At 45.7% G+C, this 22,443-nt stretch overlaps 2 long non-coding RNA genes across 2 annotated transcripts in view; both read right to left on the reverse strand.

The window, feature by feature from the left end:
* Positions 1-7,310, reverse strand: part of LOC142591231 (uncharacterized) — a 53,451-nt gene extending 46,141 nt beyond the window's left edge. The window contains exon 1 of the long non-coding RNA XR_012830402.1: positions 7,241-7,310. This is a non-coding gene — a long non-coding RNA (uncharacterized LOC142591231). The remainder of the gene's footprint in view (positions 1-7,240) is intronic.
* Positions 7,311-16,443: 9,133 nt separating this feature from the next.
* The window catches only part of LOC142591232 (uncharacterized), a 49,057-nt gene continuing 43,057 nt past the window's right edge, over positions 16,444-22,443 (reverse strand). Inside the window, exon 5 of the long non-coding RNA XR_012830403.1 lies at positions 16,444-16,472. This is a non-coding gene — a long non-coding RNA (uncharacterized LOC142591232). The remainder of the gene's footprint in view (positions 16,473-22,443) is intronic.

Here is a 22,443-nt window from a genome sequence, read left to right on the forward strand (position 1 = left end):
CCTCCAAGGATCTTTTCGCTCTACGTCGCATCACCGTTCTCTGTCACCTTGTTAGTTCTATCGGTGTCCAGTCTGACGTCGACAAAAGTCGTGTCGTCGTAGACTGATCCTTGCTCAGTCAGAGATATTCGGAGCCTTGTCGACTGATGTCTCTCTTAGGGCGTAGCCTTTAAGCATTCGTTCCTCCAACGAGCGTCGGCGTCGTCCCTCGGCGCCGTCGTAACCGAGCCAACAAGCACAGCGAAGGAAGAAAGGGAGAACGCGGAGCCTGCATGAAAGACGGCGATATCGACGGGAGCGCGAGGAGGAAGGCGGAGGAACAGGGTGCAGCAGAACCAAGAGTCGGAATGTGGATAAGGAGTGTATAGCAAAAGCGTGAGAACAAAAGGCTACTGCTGCGCAATACGGGTTTTGCGATGACGATGGCTACGAGGTGGTGCAAGGGTAGCGCACGTTGTGTGTTCACAGATGATGTCATCGATACCATATATGAAAACAAAGTGCTGCACGAGTGGAGGTCTGTCTGCGGCTGCTGTTGTGAATCGCTCCCACGCATCACACACGCGCTGCCTCTCGCGACCTCCTGTTAGCGAGGCAATCGCGCCACTCTTCACTCCATACGACGTCATTGTTTTGTTCCCCTGTGATTTAGAACGGAAAAGGTCAAGGTAAGCTTATTTGCGCCACGATGTCGGCGTACTCAGGCAAAGGGGAAAACATTTGACTTGAGGGTGCCCGAATACCCTGTTTACCTGACATACGGCAATGATAGTAAGAATATTAGAATAATAAACGAAAAGAATTCGATAAGGCGCTCACCTCATAGTACAGCGTACTTAATATGAAGCAACTTCACAAAGCCGTTTTGGAGGACACAAGGAATAAACTGACTGAAAAAATTCACCCACTATGACTCCGCTGCCTAATGTGAATTTCGAGCACAGCACTGTACTTGTTTTCATCTCGTGTGTCAATATTTTCAATTATGATTATATATGTACACGGTTTATATTAGGAAGATAACGCTGTGAGTAGCGTAGCTGGCGCAGACAATACGTATCGTGCGGCGTTCCGCAAACGTAGTGAAATTTGGTGCGACTGCCTCGCTAATCGGCAGATCGCGAGAGGCAGGGACCGCGTGGCGGACGCTTAGGCGCGATTCACGGCAGCCGCTGCCGACAGAGTCCCGCTCATGCAACTGTTTGTTTCCATACAAACTAAGCGCTCTACTCTGCCGCCGTATCGTAGTTGTCGTCATCGCACAGCCCGCCTTGCACGGAAATATGTTTTTCTTCTCACGCTTTTGTTCCATGAACAACAAGAGTGGCCCTTCGTCGCGGGGAAATCGTGCCATCAGTGTCAGTGGCGAAAATACCCAAGGGAGTGTCTCGCTGTTCTTGCCAACTCCCTGTAATTGTATGTATTGTTTGCCTGTACTTCACAAATTATTCTGTTTTTTGCGTTGTATGCCTGAATTTCTCAATTGCTACTGTTGAGGTTTATTATTTTTATGCATATCTTAACAAGAGGTTCCATTGGAGGGTTCACACTAAGGAACCTGTTTATGTGTACCTATCTTCATTTGCAACCCCTCCTGTAACGTTCAATAAACTCAATAAACTCAACTCAATCGAGCCTTACTCGTAGCCGCTCGCCATCGCCCCTTGCAATACCAGCGATTGCTGTCACAAACACTGGCACCGCTGACGGACCTCAGCAGCTGACTCCCAAGACGAGCGCAACCTTCCCAAGCTCACGGTACCCTGGGCCCCCTTCGGAAGCGCACATGAGATCACCCACGTGGCTGAGAATGCCGTGGTCACCGGGAAATCGGCGCATGCGCAGGGCGCCTTTCCTCCGCTGCTCCCCTACTTTCCACGTCATGCTTTCCCTGTAGCCTCCTGCTCCAGTTTCCTCATCACACGCTCTTCTTTCATCTCCGGTTGCGCTCCGCGTTCGCTTTCATCTTTCGATGTGCTCGTTCAATCGGTTACGAGGCACGACACCGAGGCGTGCCGACGCTCAATGCAGTTACGGGCGCCTCAGACCTGCAAGTTTGTAGTATAACTGGATAGACAATTGGTGTATTTGCTTCTAAGTAGGGTTACGAATGAAAGCTCAAAGGCAAGCCGCCCAGCTGGCGAGTTGAGTCTCTCGATGATGAAATCCAGCAATAGCGCGATGGTGCAGTATGATAAAGGACTGCTTTCCAAAAAATCCAGACACATTTTAAGACTACTAAGTTATGCGCTTAAGAATGTCACTGATCATTGAAATAGTTTCGTTGATAGACGAAAACAAAACGGCTATAGTTGGATGCTATAGTTGACTTTCAACATCTTCAATCACATTGCTATTGCATCTTTGCGTGCTTACGTGGTAGGGTTGTCGTCAAAATGGGCTGGAATCGATAATGAATTCAGGAGGCTGATGAAAAGAATGTAGAAGCTTGAAGAATGCCGCAGAAAGGTAACGATAGTTTTGCTTTGATGATCATTACACCACGTAGTGGCGGTCACGAAAACTAAACTCTGACTTCGAGGAAAGCTGGATATGACTGTGTTTAAAAGCCCTTCCGCCAACTTGAGTCAATGATGAAATGGTACTGAGTATGTACCACTCTTCAATGCAGCCCTGTGACGTCCATTTAAATCCACGTGTACTTGCATCTTTTTAATGACAATCAAGCCTTTTAAATTTATCCGGTGCTGAGCGAATACAATACGTGTCATATATGTTCAGATAAACTTATTAAATGCGCGCCATTCGAGGAATGTGTTGCGGCAGCGTCTACCGAAGAATGCGCTGAGGAGGAGCCCGGCTGCTATACACGCCTCAGACAGGATACATTGCGGCGGTGGCAACACAGTGTGTCACTGCATCGCTTCATTTCTGATCGTTTTACCATCGACAGCCATCATGAGATTCTTTCTACCAGCACTAGTAACATTCACATTTTCATGTTCAGTGCTGCAGTTCACGTTCAAACCAGCTAATTTCAAGATAGAACTGGTTTCGTCACCTCAACGCATAAACATTTTGGCGACTACGCGTATGGAATGGTATTCACTTACTAAGCTTAAGCAGCCTGGCTGCCAATGCCATCAGCTTCGTCTCAAATGACCAAAAGTGGCACACTGCCCGCGGATATTTTTAGTTAGGCAGGGCGGCTGCTCTACAGGAAGCACCAAAATCAACACGCCAATTTTTTCTGGTCAAGTTTCAATCAGCACTAATTTGTAAATAATAAGTAAGCTCTGCTTTACTAAGATAGCGTGGTCACAATGCCTGTGTATTGTAAGCTCTATTACACAAAAAGAAATTATCGCTGTCTACTGATTTTTTTCCGACACGTCGAACGAAATCAGGGGTCCTTCACTGCAGAACTGTTCAATCAGTTCTGGAAGGTCTGAGTATCATAAAGCAAAGGCTTGATGATATCAAATGGATACTAAATTACGGCAAAAAATCTTTCGTAGAAAATAAAAAATTCAACAACGATACCACGAGCCTCGAGAGGACTACCCGAAACCTGTAAGAAAAGTCGGTACATACATTCTCATCCTGAATGTCTACTATGAGTTCACCACACTATGATATGTTTATTTTCGATTTGTTAATGTAGGGGTGTGCCAGTCAACGCAGTTTGATGAACGAGTAGTATTTCTACTGTAGCTGTGCTTCCACGCACATGCGCGCGAGCATGCATAGTGCTTGAGCACTTTCATCTTCACCAGCTTCCGTCTAAGTGATGCTTCAGTGTCAATATTTCAATAAAAATCCGTTGACGATCATCTGTGCGCACAGTTGACCTCCAGAAAGACTGAAAATCCTAGCTTACCTACTCTCCTAGCTGCTTGGGTTATTGAGTACACGCCTTCGGTGAATCCAATTGGGCATAGTTGTCTGGAGTGTGTGGAAGTATGACACCTAGTATCTGGGAAGCAAATGGTATAGCTTCGGCTGCTGATGGTGCTTTTTGGTAACTAGGCCTTTATACTGCACCGGTAGCGAATTTTAGTTACTGCATGTGCTTCTTGAGAGTGACGTGCCATCTTAGTAGGGTTCGTCGCAGATAATTTCCTCTCGTCCCAAGGCTTAGCAGCTGCATGGATCGATGATTCGTGCAGGTTAGGGTTCACAATTTGCAAGAGCAAACGTTCCCCGAATAAGTAGTGAATGAGAGAGTCTTCACAATGCTGACGCGAAATGAGATTTTCGCAACATTCCTGAGGAGGCACAGTGAAGCTTAGCGCAATACTAGTTCGCCGCTCAAAGCAGGGCATATATCTGTCATTGGGCGAGCGCAAGACAAACCGCCAGTTTGAATTGTCTGAAAGGAAGCGGCACGTAATAAAAATAGGGTGAATTCGCGGTTCAATTGTGCTATCTGGAAGCATACATATTAAAAGAAGGTGAAGCCAGGTTGATGGGCTTGATGACGAACCATAAAAAAAGGTTAGGCTCGACAAGTTGTTCGCATTTTCTGGTTGGTGGAGCTGAGTGCTCATAACAGAGTCAGGAGCTCTTGCTGTCTTGCCGCTTCTTTTGTAGTTTTCATACCGAAAAAAGTGTTGTGCGAGCGGATAGGCTTCTTGGCTTCAGCTTTTATTCACAGTTGAACTACTAGAACTGTGAATACAGCATTCGAAGCCAGCCACACGCATATTCACATTGACTGAGCTATTGGAATCAAGTTCCTGAGCCACTGAATTTGCCCAATCGGATAGGAATGCTCAAAAACTTGGCGCGGTGACCTTTTCAGGTAACTCGACGGCATTTTTTTACACTACTGGCAGTTCTTCGCCACTAGCCGACCATATGTCCGGCGATACTGAATGACGCCGAAAGGTGTCGATGCAGTGACTGCGCTGCAATTTAATATTGCGTTTTTAAATGATGATTAACCGATCTGTTCTTTTTTTCATCTTCTATTCTATTTGACTGAATCTCGCGCTTCTTCCTTCCCTCTTACGTGCATTACAATAATATCAACCATACAACAGAGACGTGAGGTTACAGACGCAAAATTCTTTATCTGCTAGAGAATCGCAGCGCTTGCTTAAGCACGCCTACGCGTGTTGAAGCATAAAAAAAGCTTCAGCTATTTCTGGGCTGCGCTAGTTCCGCTATGACAATATAATTACGGTATGTGGAAGAAGAGAGAGAGAGAGAGAAGGGAAGACGGAAAGGCAGGGAGGTTAACCAGACTGTATGTGGAAGAAAATCATATGAGCGCCAGTGACTAGTCAAAGGGTACTTGAGTGTGCCCTTTAATGAGTTATAACGGTTCAGGCAGGCTTTCATGCCAACCCTAGTGTAGCCAGTGTGGAAGCTGCCATAATAAAGCGAACCCTGTAAACATACCACGGGACGTGAAGCTGGAGGTGTGTTTTAGTGAAATATCATTCTCTGAATCACTCGCCCTGTATTCAGACTCATTATTACCTTCAATTGAGGTATGCTTTCTACAACATGATATAGACGAAAATTTCCAGCGCCTTTAGGCGGCCGGGATGTTTTTGTTATGATGATGGTGATGGATGCTGGTGAGGGAACTTAGGGAATGGCGCTCGCTGCAGCGGGTCACAGCGAGTTTGCGGTTATCAGTCACCTGCAGTGGCTCGTTCTGAATGCATTGCAGTCACGTTATAGTCTCTGAATTGCGGATAAGTATGCCTTCTTTAATGCCGATAAAATTTAATATCGCAAAAAAGATGACACGTAGATAGCAGCGCCCTGCAGCATCGCCTGTTCAATGGAGGTACGGCGTCCTCTGCTTCACTGCAGTTGCACGGTCGTGGAGTTGACTAAGTTTCGTTTATGCGCGATTTACCTGACATCTTCTTTAGGGATTGAGACAATCTATGAAAGACAGCAGACAGAGTTCATTACGCTGTACTTAGTCATTAAAAAAATAAGACAAGGGTGATGTTTGTGCCGTGTGCTAACGCTATCAATCTAACTGCATTTTTACCATGCTTTGTCATTTGAGTCGCCATGGGATTTTAGCATACCACGATCGATATTAGTACAATAAAGTTGTTTTCAGTGTTTGGTAAGCTGCACAGAAGTCGCAGGGAGAGCTCTAGCTTCCACGAATTTACGTACCACTTTCACACGAGGCAAGCATGAGCAGCAAATCACAATGACAATGGACACACTCAGCAATGTAACCAATTAGTGGGACAAAGTACAGCGTTCACGAGCTAGGAGCATTAGGTTTTTAATCGCCCGTGCTGCCAGTTACAGGTACCTTATTATTTACTGCCTCGCAGTAAGTAAAGGCTTACACGCAGTAATTTGCAGTATCCATATGCGACATCGCTGAAGGGGGCGACAGGTTGATTAGCAAAGGCTGAACATGCTTCGCGTGTGGCTGAGTATGAGTATCGAAGAGAATTAGCAGTTTGAGCACCCACATATTGAGTTAAAAATAAATAAGGTGAGGCATTCATGACTGCACAGCCCAGTCTCCGTGCACGGTACTCATATGATGCGTTCTATTTTCGCTGTCACGAGTAATCGAATGCGGCTCATTATATGCCTAAAAAACGCAGGACACGAACACATTCAAGTTCAGTGCAGTCTTATTTGCTTGTCTTAAGGGAAAAATTGCTGTCCAAGTTATGAAGTCAACATGGGCGCCACAGAACAATTTCTGCTTACTAATTACCTTTCTTCCATATCCAAAACTGCGTTTTCGGCATGGGTTCACCTTTGTGGGCTTTTGGCAGGAACCTTGTATGTACATCTGAATGCGCTAGACTGCAACACAAGCTTTTTGATTGCGTTTCCCTTAATTCCGAGCGGTTGAGCAGCTTCAGCAGCTTCTCCGGCCGCTGGTTGTTGGTTCAACCAACGACGGCACAGTGCCACTCAGACGAACAACATTTGTACATTCCGCACAGAAGGTGCAGTGAGAACATGTCCAAAGCAAATACATCGGCAGATGGGGCAAGGATACGTAAAAAAAGGTACATACACAGAATATGCAAACTCGCTCCGCAACTACAGCGATTTTCTCCCGTCTTCCTTAGTGAACAACAGAAAGAAGAACCAGGTGTCGAGTGCAGCGGCGTGGCTGACACTCGCGCTACAAGGCTATATCTGGCTAATAGCAACGCACAAATAAACTCTCTTTGAGCTTTCTTGCATACAAATGGCTGAGAGTAAGGAAACAGCCACACTGTGTAATGATCCATTCAATGTGTTGTAGTGAGCTGTGACGAATTCTCACCTTGAACACTAATAAAGACCGTTGCTTTTTGGTTCCGTGGCCCCACAAAATACTCGACGCTAAAGTTCCTGCAAATAAAGAGCTGTACAGGTTTTGAAGTGTTTCAAAGTGCCAGAGAAAAATACATGTTTCATCACTCTGACCATGGATATCAAGAAAATCATTATTCGTAATACACATCAGAAAAAGTTTACAGCCAGGTATCTCGATACTGAAGGCACGCATAGTAAGGCGAACGCTTTAAGTCGCTCATAGATTGATAAATCTGTTGTCCAGCGTAACTGAAAAATTTAGGCTCCGCCGTTATAGCACCAAAATTCAATCGTACCAAAAGTGTTGGCACCCCCCGCGGCTATCACTGCGAGTCGAACCCAGGACCATTGGTGGGACTTCCACCCTCATCTTTTGGTAGGAGCGAAATTCGATGGTTGAACTCGCGACCTTTGCTGGGTCTCGAACCGATGACCTTTGATATTAATTATTTGTATGTTAATTAAGACACCGGTAATAAGGATATAATTAATAGAGCTACTTCAACCTATGCCCTTTGGTGGTAGTCGAACCCTCGACCTTTCGCGGTACCAAAATTCAATGGCACCAAAATTGGTGATGCCGCCATTCGTGGTCGAACCCACAATCACTAGTGGGAGTCTAAAACACACCCTTTATTGTTAATTCAGGCGCACATAATTAAGACGCAATTAATAAAGTGAAAATGAGACGTCCACCCAATCGTAGCATTTGATACAAAGGCAACAAATACACGTTCCTCGAAAGACGAATTTTTCATCATGGAGCCATCCTGGTGACCCAAAGTCACCAAGATGGCTCCTAATGCGCATGCGCAGACGCTTTGTTGTTTACATGTTGGCCTGTGTTCGCCGGCGTATATAAATGTGACTTTCCTCAAAATAAACTGAAGTTGGCAGTCAGCACCAGTGTCGCGTTCTTTTTTTCCTTCGTCCTTGTCTGTTTTGCGCTGTTAATTTCCAAAACATGAATCGCCACGAACTCATAGAAGTTTCTCTTCTAGTACGCTTCAAGACACAACTGGGCTTCTCTTTCGCGCTTCTTTCTGGACAGGCTGCACTATCTAGTAGCGCTTCCCAGTGGTCTGCGCGTGTTCTCCGGGACTATACTCAGTTTTATACATAGCAGTCAAGGCTGTGGAGGCTAGAGAGGCTTCTTGCAGTGGCTTCGTTCGCAACGGGATGTAGCTCGGTGTTACTGACCGCAGTTGTGCGCAACTGATTTTGATATAAGCTCAGTATTGAATGAAACAAGTTTTAATTCTTAGAAACAAAGACACTGTGGTATATGGCTACTAATGCGTCGTTTGAGACCATTAGTATTTTGTTCTTCTTTTCGTGTTTTTTGTTTGGAAGCGGATGCGAGGAGCTCCACGTGCATGCTCGCGCGAACTAACGCTGTTGGCGCGCAGCGAAGCAGGGATGGAACGCTCAGGAAAGCACTGACGGTACTTGCGGAGCGATAACTTTCTTGACGGAACTTCTTGCGTAGCTTTCACAGCGTTGATAGCTATGTATAGAACGGAGTATAGAAGGGTGGCGTGCCTGTGGTTGCGAACGCTGAAAATTGTTGGCGCACACTAAGCGGTACGTACTCAGGGACCCAGGATTGCGCTACGGTAATTGAAAAGCGGCACATACCCAGTCCAATTGTCGTGCAGTCCTCAAATGCTTCGGGTTGCTGTCATCGAGGAACCTTTATCAGCATAGGACAAATTTAAGATATTTTTGTCATCATTATAGGAGGGCACATTTCCATTGCGATATACCTAGCTGCCAAGTTGGCTTCAAGGACGTTGATTTACCAGTGGCACACGACTACTGGAACATACTTAGTGACCAAAACTGGCACTAAAGAAGTTAATTGAAGACCATCACTGAGCGAACGGTACATACCCAGCGCTAAAAGTCGACATCAAATGCTTTCTGAGAACAGCGGCGCCTACCCAGACTCGCATCTACTGTGACCCATGTCGTTATGAAAGAGCTTCCTTGAAGAGCGGCGTGTATTTGCACATCGGCACATGATCAGTGACGCAATTTGTTCTGATGTTTGGTTTCGAACCCTTTTAAACCACCACGCCAACTCGATGCGCTAACCATTCGAGCACGGATTACGCAGTGACGTAGATAGGAGGAAAAGGGGTTAGGTACAAACATAGATAGATAGATAGATAGATAGATAGATAGATAGATAGATAGATAGATAGATAGATAGATAGATAGATAGATAGATAGATAGATAGATAGATAGATAGATAGATGTTGGATAGATAGATAGCCCCAGGAAAGTACTTGAAATACTAAGCTTGCTAACGCATTCAGACACGCACGACATTTACTGCCGTGTAACGTGAATGTTTACGCGTGAGCTGTAGCGCGGGCTTGACGTTTATTCTCCCGATCTTGAGCTCGCCGAATAATAGGGATATCTAAAGGTCCTGCTTCCTCCGTGATATTTTAGTGTAAAGGATAGTTCATTTCGTTCTGATCGAAATCGCTGATGAATTATTGCACTACGTTTCAGAGAAATAAGACGCAAGGAAGCAAAAAAGGATGCAGTGGACACAGTTTACTCTTGCGTTATGTATTCTTTTTCATACGCAATGCCTATGCGTAATAAGCCGCAAGTGCTAAGGGGCACAAACAGTTGCTTCCAATAGGCACAAACAACTAATATAGAGTCTGCATTACTGCATAATATGCTTGAACAACACATCCTAAGCGCATCACCAAGCGCGAGATTGCCTAGTCACCACGTCTACTCTTGACCAGGTTCATTCTGCCTTGCCTTGTGTGCGATAGTTCAGACCTTCCACCTTTTCCCACAAGCCCAATCCCATAGGAGTTCATCCCGTGCATATATATATGTGCTTCCTATCTCTTGTAATGCCAAGGCCACCACACACCGCGCACTATGCCGAGGCTGCTCATAAATGGCAGCACACATTAACGGTAGTAGCCAGCCCATTATATATAATGGCAAGGTCTTATAAAAACGTGCGAATTTCAATGCATGCAGCAAAGCAGACGTCGTCAGACTGACGCAAGCAGACTGACGTCATTTGCCAGCCAACACATGGCACGTACACATTTGCAATACGATCCTACAGTGAAGATGCGCTCCGAAATCTTCCACTAAATCTCTTTCATTTGACCTGCCTGCTCATTTAAAGAACTTATGCAGTCTTATCGAAATTTCTGGGTCCCCTTCGAATAGGATTCCTTGTCATAAGAGGATAGAAGGCGATAAGCAAGCTCATTTGCAAGGCTGCATTGACACACCAAGCGTTCCACCGCGATGGCCAGAACGCTATTTCCCTAAACTTTGTCAATATGAGCACTGCAAGTAATGCCGCGCTTGACTTAGAGAGGCCTGCGAATCCTGCATGCTCCCGGCGATTCTATTATATGTATTTACAGGTGCAGACGCGTCCAGAATGCGGCAATGAAAAACCCTCAATTTCTCCTATGAAGCGATAATAAATCGCATTGATCGTAGACCAAGCTGCCCCATCTGGCAGGTCTGTGGGCGACTTCGTAATGCGTTAGAGACACACAGGAAATGTCACCGCACCCACTCTTCACCCCACTTTATCATACATGGTAACATCCCCCCTCCCATGCTTCACACCTGCGCGAGCTGCGCCGCGGCACCCTAATTGAAATGTTAGTGCACTGCACAAGGTGGCACATACTGCAGGCGTTTAGATGACACAACTGGAGATGGGCATTCAACAGGGCGACCCACGCGCCTTGCGTTTATATTTTATTTGATTGCACAGACAGTGGAGGTAAACATCTACCTACAACCGAAGGATTTAGAATTACTTATGTTCGTTCTGGCACGACAGTCAGCCCTTTTTTTCTTACTGTGACTTTACAATATCACTTGCAGCGTGTTCCCCCTCCTCTGCAACCTACTGCGAAAGAGCTACCAGAGAATTACACGTTGACAATGTTGTTACTGACATCTGCGCTCAACAGAATCTTTTCACATATTCGAAGAAAGCGATATCTCCAACAAAGCAGGAATAAAGCTTCAGAAGTAGCCAAAACATGACAAACTCCAGTGCCGCATTCTATGTTGCTTGGACAAAACTTTCAGAGAAGTTCCAATGGGCTGCTTTTTCTGTTCTAGGACACTGATACTGAGAAACATTACCTTAACAATGAGTCCGTGTAAAGAATTTTGAACAAAAAGAAACCACCAAGTGATTTTTGCTTCAAACAACACGAAGGTTTTTTTTTCTTTTGGAAGGACCATGCTCACTCCTTCTGACGCAAAAATTCCTCCTCCAGCGGCTTTTAGAACGCGAAACTACAAGGAAGAAAGTCATTCCTGCACCAGTACTCATTAATTTGAGGCTTGGTGCGATGAATTTAAACGCCTTGAAGATTTGCCACTTCTCATGTGTGAACTGAAGAGGACAATATAGCAGGATACGAGCTACCAGCCTCCCATGTTTGCTGATGTCAGAGCAAGTAGTCGCTACATAGCCGCGTACCTCACCGTCCAGGAAGAAGGTGCCGGCAATAATATTCACCTATTTATTTCAAACTGCAGAGTTGTGCCGATCAAACACAGCTTTCTACTGTGCTTGATACTCGTCGCTTCAAATTCGCCTGCTCAAATGATCAATTTCTTGTGCAAGGCCGTAAATTCCAGGGGCTGGAAAACTAAGGAGAGCATGTGGGCAGCCTCAACCGTTGTGCCTTGCGGTGGTTGAAGCTCGAAAGACTTGTAGAAACAGTTTGTTTCTAACGAATTCGTTCAATTCGAAGCAACAGCCGATTCGTCGCATTGGAATCACTGTCGCTCAAGTCAAAACCCAGCGTATATTTTGACTCGTGGACTTACACCCAAATTAGCTTCTTTCTGTTAGAACACTTTGCCTGTGAGTCCGAAATATTTACCAGTATCTACCAGTTTTCCGGCATCCTCCTCAACCACAGCACATTAACAATGTGATAACAATCCGAAGCTGTTATGAGAGTTTAGTCCTATGGCAAGTGCTAGATAATGTAGAGTCATAACGCAGGCCGTGACGTTGCTTGACATGCGGTGCGGTGAGGAAAGAAACGAAAGCAATATTCGGGCGGATAGAACATGTGAATCTATTATTTCAAGTGCTCTTATAGAGATACGAAGAAGATTCAGAACACAGATTGTCCTCTAACGTGCAAAGTCCTGCTACGCAGCATGCTGCATAGTTCTAGTCACTCTTCCACTAAAACGCGAGGTCTGCCTGTCGTGGCATACAGATCACGTCAGTTCGTTCACATTTCGTAGCATCCAGCGTCGACCGAAGCAGGACTTCTGCGACGGAGGCGACTGGGGGCTCAACCGGGCAGCCGCGGAAGCAATTTGACGACAATCCGCTTATGCGGTGCCACAGGACAAATGGCAGGACAGGAGCTCAAAGAGCACAGGAAGCGTTCAGGCATAGGACACGGGTAGGACCTTAGCTCGATAGCACGCAACCCGTCACGAGGCTGTCCAGCAGTACAACCCAGGTTGCCCTCTCGGGACTGATCCTCGAACTTGGCTGAGCTTGTTTTATGGGCTTGTGTGCCCGCAGCTGCCACTTTGCGTGTGTTTGTTTGTTTGTTTGCTTACCCCTAAAAGTGGCGCATACCCTTAGAGGCATAGCAACAAATTGTCTTCCGCTTCTTTTTCCTCTTCCTCTGCCAAACATTGTGATGTGTAGGTGCCGTCATCGTCTTTCACCACAGTTCTCAGGCTTTCAACATTCTGATGAAATATATTAACCCATGTATGCCAAGTGGCACAGATGTACTGCACTAATGTTTGGAGTAGCCCTTCAGTTGAGGTTCCCAACCTGCACAGATCAGCCGCCCCTGTCAGTGCACTTTTCGCTAGTTGTGCATCTAGATGTCTCCACTTGAAGAAAGCTCCAATATCATCAACTTGAGCACTTCTGGAATGTCCAAATCTGATGGCATGAAATTCTACCATCATTTATTCAAATACGTAACAATATAGTAACTGACAAGAAAAACAGTGACGAATCCGCCAATGGCCTTAACTATTCGCGGAAAAGCACCTGTGTGGCTGAAGCAGCAGGGAAATCTCTTTAAAGTGCAGTGTTAGTGATAACGTTCTCAATAAACCACCAACAAAATGTCAAAATATATCCAGAAAATTATGCCAGCATAAACTGAGCTTGTCCTGCAAGCCCCTAATCTGAATCGCCAATGGCCTTAACGATTCGCTGAAAAGCACCTTTGTGGCTGAAGCAGTAGAGAAAGCTGTTTAAAATGTAGTGTTAATTATAACGTTCTCAATAAACCCCCAACAACATGTCAAAACATTTGCAGAAAACTATGCCAGTGTGAACTGAGCCTGTCCTTCAAGTACTTAATCCGAAGTTTGTTTTTGAGATCCTGATTGCCAGCACTTCATGGAAGGATATTATACATACGATAAGAAATTCATGCACTGTATTTAAAACTTCGTCACTGACGACGTTCGAAACAGCAGCATCAAACACGAAGGACACTAGAGATTGGGTGCGGTTTTAAGAGCCAATACCAAAGGGTGCGCCTTCGTATTAAAAAGAAACTATTGTAATCACTAATTCATGTCTGTCATATAAGCTGATTCGTACCTTTCTGTTGGTATGGAAGAAATTGCTTGTTCGGGCTTACGCAAACAAAGCTCAACCAACGCTGGAAAAAATCTGGCAAGTTAACACTCATGTGGAGCTGCACTCAGCTGTCTGCATTATTCTTCCTCAAAGTTACGCTGCGGCAGTAACTGACGATAAAAACAGCAATCAATCCGCCAATGGCCTCAACTATTCGCGGAAAAGCACCTTTGTGGCTGAAGAAGTAGGGAAAGCTTTCAATAGAATAAGCGCCAAAATTGACGGCACACAAAAAGAAGTACAGACAGGACAAGGCGCTACTTGCAACTGTTGCAAGTAGCGCCTTGTCCTGTCTGTATTTCTTCTTGTGTGCCGTCAATTTTGGCGCTTATTCTATTGAAAGCTATGCACCAACTAGCCCCACAACGTGTTTTACTGTAGGGAAAGCTCTTTAACATGCAGTCTTAATAATGACGTTCTCAATAAACCAGCAACAAAATGTCAAAATATTCGCAGAAACTTATGCCAGCGTGAACAGAGCCCGTCCTTCAAGTACCTAATCCGAAGCAACCCTGAATCTCATTGTTCCATTAGAAATGTTTTGCGTAGATGAAGTGGTCGCCTCTTTTGTACGTAAAAGCGACTACTACGTACTGCAAAATAGTCAATACGTAGACAGACAAAATACGATGCAGAGCTGTCAGGCGCCTTATATTGAATGGGCCATTTCATAAACGATACAGTGTTAATGAAACATTGTTGAAGTTATTTTCAAATGATCACTGTGTGCTTTCTTTTTCGAAGCTGACTGTGATTTAGACTTAATCTTCCATCACTGCAAACCCACGAACAGAGTTGCATTCGCATATAACGCTTACGGCTTCGAACACAAACATCTAGTAAAGAGACACAGGACAGAAAGAAATTCAAGTGACATGGCCAGTAGTCGAGGCGTTTTATAATGACCAGTTGGAATGCCAACACGGGTGGTATGGAGAGACTTCATCACGCCATTTGAGTATGCTGCATTGATGTATGGGTATGAAGCGGTATTCCTTATTGCTTACATATCTTCTTGATGTGTGTATCAACAATGTGTTCGGGCAGTGCAACGTATACAAGGAAGTCATAAAATTGATCTGATCCCATTTAAATGTCTATAAGTTATTGCAAAAGAACGGGCAGTATTTGCTGAAAAAAATTTATTTCATCGATTTGACCGCATTGTGATACCGCTCGACAAGCAATTAATTTCTTCCCACTGTCTTGAGAAAGCTGCCGGATGTTGTGACAAACGTGACAGCTAATTTCATAATATATAAATTAAACTCCATTACCCTCAATAAGTATTGCATTTGTGTAGTTTTCTATATCAGCACGGCCGAAAACCGGCTGTTACAAATAATTTTAAATAAAAAACTGCTTATACAACATTTTCATGCCCCTGAAATCCTTTTGATCGCTAAAAAGTTTGGGTTTCTAACTTGCCGAAGTTAAGGTGTATACGCCGTTTAAATGCAAAATGATAAGTTTCCTAATTTCAGTGAGCACCGCCAAATGTCCTCATAATTTCTTTCTGATAGAACAATGGCTGCATTTTTAAATATTTTGGGGGCTGCTAAGAAATCGTGCTACATTACCGAAAGCACCGCGTGTCTAGGCATGTGGGCAGTGCGAGATCAGTACCCTCAAATATGCTACCAGTGAATAATCGATACTGCATCTATACTGAAGGCACGAGTAATCCGAAAGCAAAATTATTGTTGATGGCAACAGCACCGATAAACGCCATCTGCCGCCAAAACCGCTTCAGCCTCTACTTTGTATCTCAAACAGAGCTCCAAGAATTTATCGCAAACACCATACCTCGATTTGACTATTTGTTTCCCCGAGCAGCATACCTCGACTAAAGGGGAAGCCAAGACAGATGTATGCCATTCATCTCCGCTCCTAAAGTGTGTGTGCAGCATTCCAAATTCGTAAGTAGCATGTTAAAGGACAATAAAGCCGTTGCGCGCAAAGCATACTGTGAAAGTTTTAGGTTGTGGCTCGTTTTTCTTGCTGCCCGGTAAATGTAGAACCACCGCACCTACCATCACAAAAAATGAATATTTCTCAATAGTTTTATTCCTTGTTGATTGAAGATGTTGCGCTTAGTCCTTTCACAATCGGTTCATTATTTTTTTGCAATTGCTTACCTATGCTGACAGAAAGAAAATAGGCTGAATTGGTCGAGAGGGCCGTGAACAAAGCTGAGATCCTTATTGTTCTCGTAACTCCAAAATGGATTTTTATAGTTTGTAACTAAGTAGCCGAGATACCTTTTAAATGTCAACCGTCTTCTCTAGATTGTTTAGTTGCGATATAGGGCGTTGGCCTGTCAGTTCCGTTTTCAGTCTTCTTGTCGGGCTTTTTTAAAAATTTTAAGGCGTTCGCGCCCATTCAACATGAAACGCCATTTTGTACAATTCTGTCCACATTTTCCGCCGAAATACAGGGCTTTTCTTATGTCTTTATCACAGATTATAATAACCTCGAAATATAGGTCGAATGTATAAACCTACCTTTCTTCCATTTGAGCTCCTCGTTTGCCTGTAAGTAAAAAAAAATCATTCATTAAATATTTTGTCAGAAGGCGCACATTTGATAGAAAATATGTGCATCCAAGTGACTGATTTATTATCAGTAATCATGAAATCAATGAAACAGACAATAATTCCATGCAACACACCGTAGAAATAAATTTACTGCCGAACAGAAAAAAAATACAGTAACAAATGTGAAATGGAGATGTTAGTACCGGCGTTTTATTTTTATACTTGTGCAGAACTATCGGTTCACGTGTGACAAACTGTAAGCTAGGACACTTTGAGCACTTTCCATCAATGTGTTGCTTTTTTCTTGGCCCAAGTTGTCCTATCTTTCCTAATGCGAGGCCTTATTCAACGGCGGCGCGTGGACATTCGACCAACCACGTATCGGCTTATCTCAAGTATAGCCTTGGTGGTGCCGGCCACGTGAACCTGGCTTGATGTCGCCGCGGCTGCCACACCAATTTCACTTGACACGCCCCAGCGTCGCGGCTGAGGTCTCGCCTAAAATAAGAGAAACGGAAAAGGTTTCGCGTTTCGTATATGGACACGTGAGCAGAGGCGTGTCAACTATCATCGATGACACCACACCAGCTAGTATTGTGAACGAGAGCTGGCAAGAGGACATGAACTTTTTAATGATTGGCTTAACTCCTAGCATTGTGATGACTAGGTGGCTACCGGGCCTGAATAATTACCCGTCCTGTTTCCCCGCAATCTGTTTCTTCCTTAGGTTACGCGACATGGTGGCAATGGTCATGGGGACACAAGTAGAAACAGCCAGTCGGTACGAGACCAGGCAAGATCAACCCAAGATATCATCCAGGAAGATGACGCCACTTCACATTCGGCAGTGGTGGCCCATTGATTTTCCCAGGGGTAATTTTTTCAACCACTTCGCTGTTGACTTGCCAGAGAAGCTGAACTAGTGAAATCTCTGTTATTGAAAACGGTGTATCACATGACGGGAGCGCTACAAACCGACGTGTGGCCTTCACCTATGCGACTAGACAACACAAGAAAACACATTAGTCTCCGCAATGGGCAAGGAGACCGAAAATGTTTTGGCATATTTAGAAAGTGTGCACCTAGAGCGAAGGATTACAGCATCGTCACTGGCAAGTTTAGAGGGCATTCCACACCTTGTAGAAGCGTCATTTTGAAATGGCAAGTTCAATCAACGCATTCAGTAGGCACACAAGAGCGCCGAGTTGCTTAATATTGATTCTTCACTCTCCATTTGGACAGCACCGTGTGCGTAAGAGAGAGACCACGAGAAAGTCGTAGACTGCTGCAGCTATGGCATCTGTATCAACTTGCGTGTCTACCACAAGCTCTTCCTGTGTAAATAGCTCTATATACGTTTGCACATTGGGTGTATTTGCGGCATACCGGCCCAGAACGGAATTCGCAGATTCCGCCACTTCGTTCTTCGCTGATGCCGCAGGAGACGGTGCCTGTTTCGGCAACGCCTGCTTCGACAGCGTCGACTGTCGCTCGCACGCATCGGCGTGATCCAGCAACCTTCTGCAGCACTGATGGCGCCGAAGTTGACGGCTAACTGGAGATGTATGAACGGGTTAGCAGTCACAAGAAATGGGTTCCTGCAGTGATGTTCGCTAATATAATTTTTTACTGGGTGGAAACAGTGGGAGTGTGGTTTCCAAACCACGAAGAACTCCGTGACTGGAGGACATGGAAGCATAAGCTGCGAGATTTGATCGGAAAACCATTGCGTTGGAAGGTTGTCGCCAAGAAAGGGTTGGCATCACGAGTTGAAACGTTCATCGAAGGTTACGCCGCCTATATACAAGACGTAGTGGCACTATACCTTAATGCTGACGCTGAAATGCCAGTTTCACAAAGTTGAGCATAACTTAAAATGTATCAGCACAATGTGTTGGCGGGCTAGTTGGTGCGGATCCATAAATACTTCGTTTAGCGCAAAACAACGGACGCAAGAAAAGGCGACAGGACAAGGCGCCTTGTCCTGTCGCCTTTTCTTGTGTCCGTTGTTTTGCGCTAAACGAAGTATTTATGAAAATGTATCGCCGATGACGCCTTCAATCTACTGATTTGCAATAACTAAGTTAGGTTCATGATGTTATCATAGAGTGCAAGGGTTTCCATCAGGTGAAAAGCCGTTGTTCCTGCCAGTAATTTGCACTGCTTCCCAATGTGGTTGGAACACCGTCTTATGAAGATTAACAGGACTCTCTTTCGCAGCAGCAGCAACCTTCAGAGCAGCTCACGAACATTCTATGCTGAGAGCTGAAAGCCCAGCGGCTCTATACCCCTCTATCACCGATACCTGCGCCACTATGGTTTCCTTTGTTCAGGCCATTGCGCCCCATCATCATCATCATCATCATCATAATCAACCTGGTTACGCCCACTGCAAGGCAAAGGACTCTCTCATACTTCTCCAACTACCCCGGTCATGTACTAATTGTGGCCATGTTGTCCCTGCAAACTTCTTAATCTCATCCGCCCACCTAACTTTCTGCCGCCCTCTGCTACGCTTCCCTTCCCTTGCAATCCATTCCGTAACTCTTAATGACCATCGGTTATCTTCCCTCCTCATTACGCGTATTGCCCATCCCCCCATTTCTTTTTCTTGATTTCAACTAAGATATCATTACCTCGCGTTTCTTCCCTCACCCCAATCAGCTCTTTTCTTATCCCTTAACGTTACACCTATCATTCTTCTTTCCATAGCTCGCTGTGTCGTCCTGAATTTAAGTAGAACACTTTTCGTAAGCCTCCAGGTATCTGCCCCGTATGTGAGTACTGGCAAGACACAGCTGTTATAAAACTTTTCTCTTAAGGGATAATGGCAACCAGCAGTTCATGATCTGAGAATGCCTGCCGAACGCCCCCCCCCCCCCCCCCCAGCCCATTCCAATTCTGATTATTTTAGTCTCATGATCCGGATCAGCAGTCACTACCAGTCCTAAGTAGATGTATTCCCTTACCACTTCCAGTGCCTCACTACCTATCGTAAACTGCTGTTCTCTTCCGAGACTGTTAAACATTACTTTAGTTTTCTGCAAATTAATTTTTGGACCCACCCTTCGGCTTTTCTCTCCAGGTCAGTGAGCATGCATTGCAGCTTGTCCCCTGAGTTACTAAGCAAGGCAATATCATCAGCGAATCGCAAGTTACTAAGGTATTCTCCATGAACTCTTATCCCCAATTCTTCCCAATCAAGGTCTCTCAATACCTCCTGTAAACATGCTGTGAATAGCATTGGAGAGATCGTGTCTCCCTGCCTGACGCCTTTCTTTATTGGGATTTTGTTGCTTTCTTTATGGAGGACTACGGTGGCTGTGGAGCCGCTATAGGTATCTTTCAGTATTTTTACATACGGCTCGTCTACACCCTCATTCCGCAATGCCTCCTTGACTGCTGAGGTTTCGACTGAATCAAACGCTTTCTCGTAATCAACGAAAGCTATTTATAAAGGTTGGTTATGTTCCGCACATTTTTCTATCACTTGCCCCAAGAACTTGCTAATGTCGGCTTTTAGTCAGTTTGCACCATGACCAGCTCCAGGTCAACTGAACGTACTTCGCTCGTGCATAGCCAAAGTCAACAGATCCCTTGAGGTTCTCGTAACAAGAGAGAGTGGCGAACACGGGATCACCGATATATTAGTGTCAGTTGGCGCCGCGCTGATCAAGTCGCCCGTTATTGTCGCAACCGCTGGTCTTCGATGCCATTCTCGAACAGCCCTCATTCAGACGGCAGGTTTTGCCATTTCAAGCCGGAAGCTGAGCCTAACCTGTGCGCCACCAACGGTACGACCACATGGCGCCATCGTTTACAGTCACGGAGCATTCACGAGTCCAGTTCGCCGCAATGTTGTGGGCTATCGTCCAGGTCATCCTATTCCCGTCACCTGTCGCCGTCTTTGTGACCTGAGAGCGCATCTTACCTTTGGCCCAGCAGGTCAATGCTCCACAGTTGAGCCATGAGTTGAATCCTGTGTTTAAGGGATTAGGAAAAATAAAGACTGTCTGCAATGTGATGGAGAAACCTAACGCTACACTGTACGCAGTCCGTGCGCTCCGGCGTGTTGCAGTTCCGATAGTGCGAATAGCCGAGCAAAAGAAATAACTTGACAAAGTGATGCCGCTCGATGTCATCAGGCTAGTTGAACACGCATTTCCGGCTCGGTCTTACACAGACATCTGCTAATTGACTTTTTTGCGCAGCTTCAGGATTTCTTCTATGTAGTCCGTGTCTCTCCAAGAGTTTGAGCTCTCCGAGCTAGTTTTCTCTCGGCGCGTTTCTGTTTGGCGTAGGAGTCACCAAAACACTTCTTAATTTCCTCAACGAAGCCTTCCCACGTTGTTAGGGAGTCTTCGTGGTTTTCATAGCACATCAGCGCTATCTCACTCAGGAACAGTATGACATATTCAAGCCGAGTGACAGGATCTCAACTGCCGTAGGGGCTCACCCTTGCGTGGCGTGTCAGCCACTGGTCGACGTCCTCGTCCAGTTTTCCCGCGAACGAGCGTGGTTCCATGCAGTACTGCAAATGTCCAACTGGCGGTGACCTTTGAGCAGGTAGAACTAGAGCTGGCGTTTGTCCACCTCCGTCCTGAGCTATACGGAAGGTCGTTGGCAAGAGACCGGCAAGACGACGGCTCCGGCGAAGTTCTAGGTGTTGCAACTCCGTGGTACGCTGTGTCATACCCTGCACCCCCACCACTCTGTTACGCCCACCAAAGGAGTTTATTGTCAAGCCAGTTAGAGTTAGACGTTATGGCCTTGATCAGCTGAGCGCCTGTCGAGATTCAGCTAGCTAGCGGTACGTCGTCTTCCTCGTACCGCTCTCTTCGATGCCCCCCATACTGTTGTGGCGTAAACCGACTATACACGTAAGGGTGTCAAACACTACACACATATATATACATATATATATATATATATATATATATATATATATATATATATATATATTGTACTGTAAAATAGGGAGCAGTGGGGCTGTGGCTAGGAGAGAGACAACGACGACGAGAAGGAACAACCTTGTTTTCGGTGCTCGGTCGGCTACACTACCTCTCGCTGCTCCAACGTTCTAGTCGCGAACGCTTACTGTTCAAAGTGCTTCGCGACATTTGGTGGAGGTGCTGGACTTATTGTCATCCTGGAACTCCGAAGCCGCACGATCCCTGTCACATCTCCCATGCCTGAGGAGACTAGCCCTACCGCGCCACCTATGGCACCACCTCCAGTCGTCTGTCCTGGTGCGCCACGCCAACGGGATCCTCCCATATTCAATGGAACTGACGATCATGACGTAGAGGACTGGCTGTCGTCATACAACCGAGTGAGTGCCCACAACAAATGGTCTGAAGCTGACAAGCTTGGCTACGTCCCATTCTACCTTTCCAGGGTCGCCCATCTTTGGTTCCGCAACCATGAGGCTGACTTTTCCACCTGGTCAGCATTCCGAACGGCACTTCAAGAAGTATTCGGTCGCCCTGCTGTGCGCAAACTTCGGGCTGAACAACAGCTTCGCTGTCGTGCCCAACAAAAGGGCGAAACTTTTACGAGCTACATTGAAGATGTAGTTGACATCTGCCGGCGTATAGACCCAGATATGACCGAAGATAACAAGGTCAAGAACATCATGAAAGGCATAGAAGACGACGCCTTCCAGATGCTCTTGGCAAGGAATCCTCAGACGGTCAACGACATCATAACGCTTTGCCAGAGCTATGAGGAGCTGCGCAAACAGCGGCTTTCCACGCGCCGAGCTCTCGCTCCGGACGTTGCGCTTTCAGCTCTGAGTGATGGTGTCACTTCTACTCCTTGCAGTTCAGAAATTTTCGACAGAATCAAGCAATTTGTACGAGAAGAAGTGGCGCGCCAACTCTCTCTTCTGCCAGTCACTCCAGCCTCAGAGCCGCGCTTGTCTCCAGATCTCCGTCACCTGATACAAGAACAAGTCGCTAACGCAG

This window comes from Dermacentor variabilis, chromosome 8, assembly GCF_050947875.1.
Source record: "Dermacentor variabilis isolate Ectoservices chromosome 8, ASM5094787v1, whole genome shotgun sequence".
Taxonomy (NCBI): domain Eukaryota; kingdom Metazoa; phylum Arthropoda; class Arachnida; order Ixodida; family Ixodidae; genus Dermacentor; species Dermacentor variabilis.